Here is a 12,437-nt window from a genome sequence, read left to right as displayed (position 1 = left end):
AGGAATTCTTCTCGTGCATCCAAATCCTTGAGCCAATAACCATGCCATTTGTGTCCACCATACCTACCTACCACATGGTATTTCTCCGCCATTCCAAAGTAAATTACTTGAGTGCTACCTTTAAAATTCCATTCTTTACCTTTGCTATATATAGCTCATGGGAAAGTAGCCATACAAACTATTGTGGTGAAGAATATGTACTTATGTGTCTTATTTCTTAATAAGTTGCTTGTTGAGCGGTAACCATGTTTCTGGGGACGCCATCAACTTTACCTTTGTTGAATATCATGTGAGTTGCTATGCATGTTCGTCTTGTCCGAAGTAAGGGTGATTTTCATGATCATATGGTTTGAGTATGCATACTCGTTAGAGAAGAACATTGGGCCGCTAACTAAAGCCATGATTCATGGTGGATGTTTCAGCTTTGGACAATTAATCCTCAATCTCTTATGAGAATTTTAACTCGTTGAATGCTTATGCATTAAAGAGGAGTCCATTATCTCGTTGTCTATGTTGTCCCGGTATGGATGTCTAAGTTGAGAATAATCAAAAGCGAGAAATCCAATGCGAGCTTTCTCCTTAGACCTTTGTACAAGCGGCATAGAGGTACCCCTTTGTGACACTTGGTTGAAACATATGCTATGCAATGATAATCCGTGTTAATCCAAGCTAATTAGGACAAGGTGCGAGCACTATTAGTATACTATGCATGAGGCTTGCAACTTATAGGATATCTTATACATAACACATATGCTTTATTACTACCGTTGACAAAATTGTTTCTTGTTTTCAAAATGAAAAGCTCTAGCACAAATATAGTAATCAATGCTTCCCTCTCGCGAAGGGCCTTTCTTTTACTTTATGTTGAGTCAGCTTTACCTACTTCTTTCTATCTTAGAAGCAAACACTTGTGTCAACTATGTGCATTGATTCTTACATGTTTACCTATTGCATTTGTTATATTACTTTGTGTTGACAATTATCCATGAGATATGCATGTTGAAAGTTGAAAGCAACCGCTGAAACTTAATCTTCCTTTGTGTTGCTTCAATGCCTTTACTAAGAATTTATTGCTTTATGAGTAACTCTTATGCAAGTCTTATTGATGCTTGTCTTGAAAGTACTATTCATGAAAAGTCTTTGTTATATGATTCAGGTGTTTACTCATTGTCTTTACCATTGCTTTGAATCACTTCATTCATCTCATATGCTTTACAATAGTATTGATTAAGATTATGATAGCATGTCACTTCAGAAATTATCTTTGTTATCGTTTACCTACTCGAGGGCGAGTAGGAACTAAGCTTGGGGATGCTTGATACGTTTCAAACGTATCTATAATTTCTTATGTTCCATGCTACTTTTTAGATGATACTCACATGTTTTATACACATTATATGTCATTATTATGCGTTTTCCGGAACTAACCTATTGACGAGATGCCGAAGGGCCACGGTACGAGAAACCTTCCAGAGCCACCGCCATCGCGAAGCCAAGATCTGGGGGACAATAGTCTCTGTTCCGGCACGCCGCCGGGACGGGGAAGTGCCCCCGGAAGGCATCTCCATCGACACCACCGCCATCTTCATCAACGCTGCTGTCTCCCATGAGGAGGGAGTAGTTCTCCATCGAGGCTCGGGGCTGTACCGGTAGCTATGTGGTTAATCTCTCTCCTATGTACTTCAATACAATGATCTCATGAGCTGCCTTACATGATTGAGATTCATATGAGTTTTGTATCACTATTCATCTATGTGTTACTCTAGTGATGTTATTAAAGTAGTCTATTCCTCCTCCACGGTGTAATGGTGACAAGTGTGTGCATCGTGTAGTACTTGGCGTAGGTTATGATTGTGATCTCTTGTAGATTATGAAGTTAATTATTGCTATGATAGTATTGATGTGATCTATTCCTCCTTCATAGTGTGATGGTGACAAGTGTGCATGCTATGTTAGTACTTGGTGTAATTGCAATGATCTATCATGCACTCTAAGGTTATTTAAATATGAACATTGAATGTTGTGGAGCTTGTTAACTCCGGCATTGAGGTGCTCTCGTAGCCCTACACAACGAATGGTGTTCATTATCAAACAAGAGTATATGTAGCACAAAGGAAGAACTTATTTATTTATGTGATCAATGTTGAGAGTGTCCACTAGTGAAAGTATGATCCCTAGGCCTTGTTTCCAAATACTGCAACCATCGCTTGTTCACTGTTTCTATCGCATCTTTACTTCCTGCAATATTACTACCATCAACCGCACGCCAAGCAAACACTTTTCTGGCGCCGTTACTACTGCTCATATTCATTCATACCACTTGTATTTCACTATCTCTTCGCCGAACTAGTGCACCTATTAGGTGTGTTGGGGACACAAGAGACTTCTTGTACTGTGATCGCAGGGTTGCTTGAGAGGGATATATTTGACCTCTTCCTCCATGAGTTCGATAAACCTTGGGTGATCCACTTAAGGGAAACTTGCTGCTGTTCTACAAACCTCTGCTCTTGGAGGCCCAACACTGTCTACAAGAATAGAAGCACACGTAGACATCACTTGTCCCCCAGGGCAAGAAGAACAAGGCCCCGGCACCTGATGCCGGCTCAAGCCAAGGTCCTCCCGCCAAACGCTTCCGGACGGAAGTCCTTGGGGGGAAAGAAGCTGGCAAGAGGCGTTATAAGGGGAAGACGATGCCGGTCTCCTCTGGGTAAGCTTTTGTTTCTCTGTCTGCTTTGTTTTTCAAACTTTTTCTTCTTCTTGCTCTCTTTTTGATCTTTTCTCTCTTTCTTGCTCAGCCCCGCGCTTAAGCTCTCCAAGAGCGCCGCCGCACGAAGCCGGAGACCCCTGAGGGAACCGCAAGAACCCCAACTCCTCCTCCTCACTCAAGCCCGGTACCATCCGGTACCGGCAACCCTTCTGCCTCCCCTTTGGGAGGCACCTCAAGTGCGGGGCGCGCGGCCTCTACACCTCCTGAACACCGCGCGGAGGAGGACCTCAACTCCCCTCCGTAGAAACAAGATACCGGCGCCAAGCAACATCGGCGCCGACATGGAACTGCCGGGCGGGCGGAACCTCTGGTTCCTTCCGCCCCGAAGAAAAAGAAGAAGAAGAGTTCGCACTCTTCCCCCTCCAAGGCCGCGCCGGACTCATCCGCGCCGGCAAGCTCTACCCTTGGGCAAGACACAGCTTCGCCTGCCAAGACCTCGCCCATGCCTCCGCCGAGAGCCCCGAACGTCGAGCAGAGCGGGGCCACTCCAACGCCGCCGCCAGAAGTCCTCAAGATAGACAAGTTCCTCAAGCCGGGGCTTCCAAGGGGGAGGCCACGGCTTCCGCACTTCACCCGCCGGCCCGCAGTCATTGGTGCTGCACGTCGGCCCCGCCGCCGCTGCGGCCGGAGAAAAACCTTCCGGCGTCTTGGGCCGGATCATCGAGCTAAAGCGCGAATGTCGCGAGCTGGGGCACCTGCTGCCCTATGCTGAGAAGTGGAACGCTGCAGACGTGTCTGCAGCCACACGCGGCCTGGGAAAGGATCGGCTCCCGGTGCTGGACCCCTCTGGCCCTCGGTGCACGGAGGAGCACTTTATGCGGCTACGGCGCGCGGTGAAGGAGCTGGATAATGCGTGGCACGATGCCACCAACAACCCGGTGGTAAGTTTCACCAACCTCTTTTCAATTTTTCGATTCATGCTCGGTCTCATTCTTTCCGGATCTTGTCTATCTTCCCAGTCCGCGAGTTTTGTGTTGAGAGCATAGCTCTTAGCACGAAACTTAGGTAGAAAACTTCAAAAACTTGCATAGCCAGTCCCCGAGCTTCGGGTTAAGAGCATAGGTCCTAGCGCGAAGCTTAGGTGGAAACTTCGAAAACCGGCATAGCCGGTCCCCGAGCTTCGGGTTAAGAGCGTAGGTCTTAGCGTGAAGCTTAGGTGAAAACTTCAGAAAACCGGCATAGCCAGTTCCCGAGTTTCGGGTTAAGAGCATAGGTCTTAGCGCGAAGCTTAGGTAGCAACATAGAGAAACCGGCTCCCTTTTTTCTAACCTTTTTTCTTGAACAGAGCACGGCCGACGCCCGGAGGCGCCTCTTCGAGGAACTTCTCTGGGAGCACCGGGACCTTGCTGAAGCGCACAGCAAGTGCCAAGGTGAGCTTCTTTTTTCTCTCCAGGCATCTTCTTACCTGAAGGTTTTCTTTCTTAGCACTTACAAATCTTTTTGTACAACAGCTATCCCGAAGCTTCCATTGAAGCCCTCAAGACCCGGATCGCCGCACTCCAAGGTACCGCTCCTTCTTTTCCAGCTAACTTATTTCTTCTTCATTTTACCACTGCAACTTTGTTAACACTTTCTTTCCGGGCTCTAGGTGAAAAGGAGCAGCTCATCCAGGAGCATCGCAAGGCTCGGACGCCCGGGAGGTTTACTCCAAGGGGTCGAAGGACCGCCTGATCCAGCCTTGGGCTCAAGCATAATGAGGCGATGAAGGCCGCCCAAGCCGCCGCCGAGGCCAAGCTGAACGAAGCCCCGGAGGATGCCAACAACTCCACCGTGGTGCTGCGGCGGAGCTTGAGGAGGGAGCCAAGGCGCGGAAAGCAGCCGAGGATCGAGCCGCGCGCTTGGAGGGAGAACAGAAGGAGTATGACCAATTGGTCATGCAAACCGACGCGCTTGCCCTCCGTAAGTTACTTTTTTCTTTTCCGGTTTTGCTTATAAGCTTGTCCTTTCCGGTTTCATGTCCTTATCCTTTTTCCTTTGTTTTGCAGGGCTCTTCCCGGACTCGCAGCTTTTTGCGCAGAAGAAGGTGACCGAGTGCCGGGTTCAGCAGAAGTACCAGAACCTGGAAGCGCCATGGGATCCTGTTATCACCAGAATTTAACCAAGTCTGGAGATGGGCCGTGATTAGATGGGCTTAGAAGATATACATGGAAAATATTCCCGAACCGGCCTTGTACCATAAGTTTGGGCAAGATTGCCCGTGTATCTGTAAATTATAGTAGGTTACGTGTCAGTTAGAATTAAGAGATAGAGTTTAGCTCGTACACGGTTGGGTTTATTCCCAAGTTAGAGAGTCTACGGACTATAAATATGTATCTAGGGTTATTGAGAAAGGAGGACGATCACGTTCACAACAAATCAATCTAGGCGCATCGCCACCCCTTGTTTCGAGGGTTTCTCCTGAGTAACATATCGCTTCTAGATCGCATCTTGCGATCTAGGCGATATCGGTTTATTCGTTGTTGTAGTGTTGCTCGTGCTGAAGCCTTTTTGATGGCGAGAAACACCCTTATCTCAGGTGTTTTGGGGTTGATGACAATGCTTTCACGATGTACTTGTTTAGCTACACTACCCCTTGATATCTAGCTGCCCTTACACCTATTTTAGGTGTGAGGGCAGCATCTTGCTTGTTCATTATTTAGTAGATCTAATCCGTTATAGTTGCTCCTTGTTCTTCAAGGATTGGTTTGATATCCGTATGGTTAGGCATTATAAACGGGTTGAACGATCCGGTAGTGCGTAAGGTGTGGTTTATTAAGCTCTAGAGGGATTGTTCCGGGGATCAACTTCACGTTGGTTTTTAGGCCTCTTTAGGGCTGGTTTTCCATCATCTTACGTATCTGCTAGGCTCAATTACGCATAGGATGTTCCGATTATACGGCGAAAACCCTAGACTATCATAGATTAGCTTAGCTTGATATTGATAAAGCATGATCCCCATGTCCTTATAAATCTAACATGAACCATGGGGCAATCGGCTCTTTGAGCCGATCCACGTAACAACTTAAGAGCCGATCCACGGTAACAACTTAAGAGCCGATCGGGGCTCGTATTTAATGTTTACGTGTTTGCCATGCAGAAACTAGTCGAAGCAATCCATCACCTTCCCGACCGTGTATAGGTCAGTGGCACGCCCTCGTAAACACCGGGACGTGTGCCGAAGGCATTGCGGGCCGTCGCCCGAGGGACCAGGGTCCACCGCAATCCCGGGAGCCTCCCGGCTCTATCGTGTTGCCCGTCGGCCGCTCGCCGGTGGGTTTTTGATCGCAACACATTTCGGCACGCCCGGTGGGACCTTCCGCAACAACAACAACATCGACATCCGCAGCAACCATGTCAAAAGCCGCGGATGAGGTGGTTGACGAACCGCTCACGTACGCAGATTTGCCCGAAGAGCGAAGAAGAAGTATGATGAGATGAAAGCCATCTTGGAAGCCGATCTCATCGGCTCCTTCGTGAGGACCCGTTCACATGGCGTAAGGTGGAAGGGGTTCTCCCCGAAGGTGTTCTTGACGGAGTGGACTCGTCTACCCCTTCGGAGGAACGTACCGCAGCTCGCGCCAGAAATCAATTACATGGCGGCTCATTCTCTACACCGCTATTCCGAAAGCCTCGGTGAATACTCTCGAGCGCGTCGCGGTCCGTGTGGTGCAGGAAATCATGAACCATCAGCACTCCCCGTCGGGACCTACCCTAGGGACTCACCAGGGAGAGATACCGCTCCAAATCGGACCGCCGCTACCATTCGCGCTTGCAGCACTGCAGCCGCCGGTTCACCGGCGTACGTCGTCTACAAGGTTGGAGGCGATCCTAGCGATTGCCGGCTCCTATATGAGCTGCCTAAGGAGATCCCACATGGATACGTGTGCACATACGTGCCGGACCGCAATTCCTTGGCGCGCACCAGCCGATTGCACCAACAGGGATTTCCGGAGCGTACGCCGACAAACAAGCATGGCTGGCTAAATATGCTACCGGAACGAGTCATGAAGGCTCGGTCCCTAAAGCTAATACCATGGAGCGACATCAGCACTATCTTGAGAGACCAGCTCGGCATCCCGCTCGAAGAGGAAGACAATTGGCTATTCCAAGCCGTACCCTGACGAGTATGATCTGATCCCGCTGCCACCCAAGTATCGGCTCCCTGAATTCTCAAAATTCAATGGAGCAGAAGGATCTAGCTCAATAGAGCACGTAAGCCGATACTTGGCACAGCTCGGGCATGATTTCAGCGTCGGACCAGCTTACGTGTGAGGTTTTTCGCACAATCTCTTACGGGATCAGCCTTTGGATGGTACACGTCGTTGCCACCAAACTCAGTCCGGACGTGGAAGCAAATGGAGGAGCAGCTTCACGTGCAATATCACTCGAAGCTACCGAGGCCGGCATTGCCGATCTAACACAAAGCGGCAGAAGCGGGAGAAACAGTATCTCGAATACATCCAACGTTTCAGGACCGTCGGAACCGATGTTATTCGGTTCGTTTATCCGAGAAGGAAGCAATCGAGCCGGGCAAGATCGGGCCTCGCAACGCCGATCAAGGATCCGACTTCCCAAGCGAGTAGCAGCTTCATTGTCGCTCATGGTGCGTAAACTCACATCGTATGAGCAGCTGGCACCTCGAATTGTACCAAGACAAGTTCAAGCGTCGATAGGCCTGGTTGAGATGGAAGAAGCTCGAAGATCCCGCACCGTACCTAGAGGTGGCCGTAGCTGATTGGGCTCGGGGGCAAACCCCGTGTCTTGTAAATGGGTAAAACCACAAGGGCCTCGCAAGAGGGTTTGACTTCGATTTGAGCAAAGCCGAGCAGATTTTCGATCTATTGCTTAAGGAAAAACAGATCGAAGTTACCCGAAGGCCATAAAATCCCTACAGCACAAGAAATGAACGGGAGGCCGTACCGCAAATGGCATCACTCGTTCACCCATACCACCAATGACCGCAAGGTGTTTCGTCGCAGATAAAAATGGCGATAGAACAAGGCCGATTGCTCTTTGGGCAGCTTGCCATGAAAGTGGACACACATCCGTTCCCCGGCGTCAACATGGTGGAACCTAACCACCCGCGAGGCGTCGATTGGATTTCTCGTTTGATGTTAACATGGAAGGGCCTGTGCGCCACCATGGCAAGGATAAAGAAGAAAGCAGTCACTCCCGCGGAAAGGAAAAGGAGGAGGCCGATCCACGCGACCAGCCCCGATATGATGACAAGCGGTACCTCACCAAGGAACAAGTGAGAAGCGTGCGATACCAAAATCCACTTTCCACGCACCTCCTCAACAAATATGAATATCAGTATGACCGACGTCGGCAGTATGACAGAAACGACGAGAGATACAATCGGTCCGATGAAGATGTTGAGCGCCGGGTTCATCAGGCCATGCAGGTATGCTGAGTGGATATCTAGTATCGTACCTGTGGAGAAGAAGGACGGCCGATGGCGCGTCGCCATAGATTTTCGCGATCTCAACAGAGCCACTCCGAAGGATGAGTACCCTATGCCGGTAGCCGAGACGTTGATCAATGCAGCGGCTGGTCATAAGGTTTTAAGCTTCATGGATGGCAATGCCGTTACAACCAGATTTTCATGGCTCCGGAAGATATACACAAGATCGCCTTCGTAGTACCGGGTTCGGTGGGCTTGTTCGAGTATGTGGTCATGACATTTGGGTTGAAGAATGCCGGTGCAACGTACCAACGAGCCATGAATTACATCTTTCATGATCTCGATCGGCAAGTTGGTGGAGATCTACATTGATGACGTGGTGGTCAAGTCTGTCTCAGTGGAAGGACACCTGGAGGATTTGCGACGCATCCTGGACCGAACTAGAAAGTTCGTACTAAGAATGAATCCAAAGAAGTGTGCTTTTGGAGAAACGGCCGGCCGGTTCTCGGGCTTCTTAGTACATGAACCCGGAATTGAAATCGGCTCGAAAAGTCAAGAGGCAGGTGCGAACAATGAAGCCACCTACCACCAAGAAGGAACTCCAAAGTCTCATCGGCAAAATCAATTTCGTCGGAAGGTTCATCTCTAATCTGCCAGGACGAATTGAGCCGTTCATGGGATTGGTAAAAATCAAACCTGATGAGGAGTTTCACTGGGGGGCAGAGCAACAGCGAGCGTTTGATGAGATTAAAGAGTATCTAACGAAGCCGCCCGTGTTGGTTCCGCCCCAGCAAGACAGGCCGTTCTATATTTACCTGTCGTAGCCGATACTTCTATCGCCTCGTGGTAGTGCAAATCTATGATGGCATGGAAAGGGTTGCTTTCTACCTCGCGAAGGATGTTGGATGCAGAGACGAGGTACCCGGAGATCGAGAAGTTGTGCCTCCGCCTATTTTTTACCCGCACCAAGCTTCGTCACATCTTTCTCGACGGCAGAAATCGTCATCATTTGCAAATCGACGTCATCAAGCACATGCTGTCGGCTCCCCGTTTTGAAAGGCCGACTCGTAAATGGATGTTCGCGTTATCGGAATTGGATCTCCGACATCAACTCGCGAAAGCGACCAAAGGACGTGCCTTGGCCGATCTAATCGCTGAACGAATCAACACTAATATAGCAAAGCACCGTCTATACGTGCATGGGCCATGTTCTTCGATGGGTCGGCTTGCGATGATGGTTGCGGCATCGGCATCCTACTCGTGTCGCCTCGGGGCAGCCTACACCTTCTCCATCGAGCTATCTACCCCTTGCACCAATAATGTTGCCGAGTATGAAGCAAGACGTAAGGGGATGGAGTTGCTAACTGAAGCCGGGGCGTAGCAATGGAACTCTTTGGAGACTCAAAGTTGGTAATCTCCCAGCTCACTGACGAATACAAGTGCGAGAGCGAGTCGCTCTTCCCGTTATGGATGCATTGCCGCGAGCCGATGACACAGCTTTAGGTACATAAACTTCAACCGGGTCCCGAGGTCGCGAATACGGAGGCGAACGATCTCGCTACGCATGGCGTCAGGCTATAAGGAGACAGTGGAAGGAGCCGATGTCCAGATACATTTCATGGAGCCAGATGATTGGAGAGCCGATATCTTCAATTACTTGAAAGATCCGGCTTGGGGGGCACCTAAACGGATAAGGTACAAAGCCATGAAGTATGTCCTGATTGGAGATGACATGTTCTATAGGATCTTGGAAGGGTTACTTCTCAAATGTTTGGGAACAAGCTCGAGGCAAATCGGCTCTTACACGAGGTACATGAAGGCGCCGTGGAACTCATCAATCGGCTCATAAGATGAAGTGGTTGATCGAGCGATTAGGGTTTTATTGGCCCACCATGCTTGAGGACTCGTTTCAATTACTATAAAGGGTGTCAAGCATGTCGAAGTTTGGGAGCATTCGGATGGTACCGCATCGCGAATGAACCCCATCATCAAGCCTTGGCCATTTCGAGGATGGGGCATGGACATGATCGCAAAAATCCATCCCGCATCAAGCAAAGGCCACGAGTGGATCTTGGCCATTAGCAGATTATTTCACTAAATGGGTGGAGGCCGTCCCTATGAAGTCTCGTTGCATCGAAGGACGTTATCGGGCCGTGAAAGAGCATGTCATCCACAGCATTTGGGATACCCTGCACCATCACGACCGATGGAGGTTCGGTTTCGTTTTCGCGAGTTCGTAGATTTCTCGCGAGGGCATGGGAATTAAGTTGATCCGATCATCCCCATACTATGCTCAAGAAAATGGGCAGGCTGAAGCGTCCAACAAGAGCCTTATCAAGTTGATTAAGAGAAAAATCGACGTAGTACCTTCAGGGCGTTGGCACGAGGTTTTGCTCGGAGGCTTTATGGGATTATCGCATGTCATGTCATGGGGCGGTAAAGACCTCGCTGCACCATCCGGTCTATGGACAAGAAGCCGTGTTACTTCCTAGGAGATCACGGCCGGGTCGAGACGTGTCACGCTTTCGTAACGACTTAACAACCGAAGATTATGCACCCCGATGAGTGATAGCATTGAAGATCTAACGGAACTTAGACTTTGGTCACTTGAGAAAATTAAGGAGAACAAGGCCAAGGTGGCTCGTGCATATAATAAGAAAGTGAAGCCAAAGGAGTTCCACGCTGGTGATCCGGTATGGAAGCCGTATTGCCGTTGGGGACTAAGGACAAGGCGTATGGTAAATGGTCTCCAAATTGGCACGGGCCGTACAGTGGCTGACCAGGTCCTAAAGGGCAATGCATACATGCTCGAGCAGCTGGATGGTGTGAAGTTCCCAAAGGGCCGTCAATGGCCGCATCTCAAGAAGTATTTCCCAAGTATGTGGGATGATAGGCAGTTGAAATACGGGGCCGATTTTAAATCGGCTTGTAAAAAAAAATCTAAACAAAAGCATAGCCGATGCAACCGACCATCGACTTTAGAGCTGAAAAGCCGATGCGGAGCCATCGACTATAGAGGAACAACTCGTTATTTCAGGTCACCATTCAATTTTACATTCGATTGTGGACCGGCCTTGTTGGCGTTTCGGGCAAAGACCGATGTATTGCCATCCGCTTCTCGAGCAATGATTTATTTTGATAATCTAAGAATTAAGCATGGAATCCTTCTTCATCATTGATTTAAAAAGGGGATTTTTTACAAGGAGGAGCCGATTGCTCAGGAACTGGAGGAACAAAAGGAGGACAAGCATTGCTACTACTAGTCCTATGCTAAGTGGTCCCTACTCTAAGGACCGTCGCCGGCCTCGTCGTCGCCGTTGTTGCCGCCGGCGAGCTCCTCGCTCGCTACCGCCGTAGCCCTCAATGGGGGCTTCTTCCTCCTCATCATCGTCGTCTTCGTCGTCATCCGACCGTGCCCAGCCTGCGAAGCGCTTCACGGTGGCTCGCTCGAGGAGGTGTCGTCCTCCTCTTCCTCCTCGTTGGAGGAGGCGCCGTCCCTCCTCATCCTCCTCTTCTTCCTCTTCATCGGAGGGGTGAAGCTACCCAGAGAGGAGGTCATCCTCACTCTCCGCCACCAGTTCCCCGTCGATGAGGTACCGGAGGTCGTCCTCCCCATCGACGGTGCAGTCGCCATCTGGACCCGACGAGGGCCTCTGGGTGGGCCATCCGGCACGAAGTCGAAGTCCCACTCCGGCCTATCCCATTGGTTGTGCCTCCGCATCGGCTCGCTTGAGGAAGAAGATTGGGAAGGAGAGAGCCGATGCAGAGAGGAGGAGGATGAGTCCATGGTGGAGGAGGGCTTTTCGGTGGCTAGTACTGAGGAAGGGGATGAAGAAGCAAGTTGCTCGACGCGGTTAAATAAAAGGGGATATAGTGGAGATTTAATGTTGTGGCGGTTTTCGAGGACATGGTGCCGAATCCGTCAAGTCGTGCAGAGAAGCCGAGAAGGCAAGGCATCATGATGAAAGACTCTCGCAACGGCTCCGGCCTCGCCACGACGTGACCCTACGAAGGTAGTAACATGAGTGGTTTTGAAATTATCATTGCCAAAACCAGGGGGGCAGTGTGTTATCACCGTGACTTAACCAAGTCTCGGAGATGGGCCGTGATTAGATGGGCTTAGAAGATATACATGGAAAATATTCCCGAACCGGCCTTGTACTGTAAGTTTGGGCAAGATTGCCCGTGTATCTCGTAAATTATAGTAGGTTACGTGGTCGGTTAGAATTAAGAGATAGAGTTTAGCTTGTACACCTGCTGGGTTTATTCCCAAGTTAGAGAGTCTAC

The sequence above is a fragment of the Lolium rigidum genome, chromosome 7 (genome assembly GCF_022539505.1).
Source record: "Lolium rigidum isolate FL_2022 chromosome 7, APGP_CSIRO_Lrig_0.1, whole genome shotgun sequence".
NCBI lineage: Eukaryota > Viridiplantae > Streptophyta > Magnoliopsida > Poales > Poaceae > Lolium > Lolium rigidum.
Note: the sequence above shows the minus strand (reverse complement) of the source record.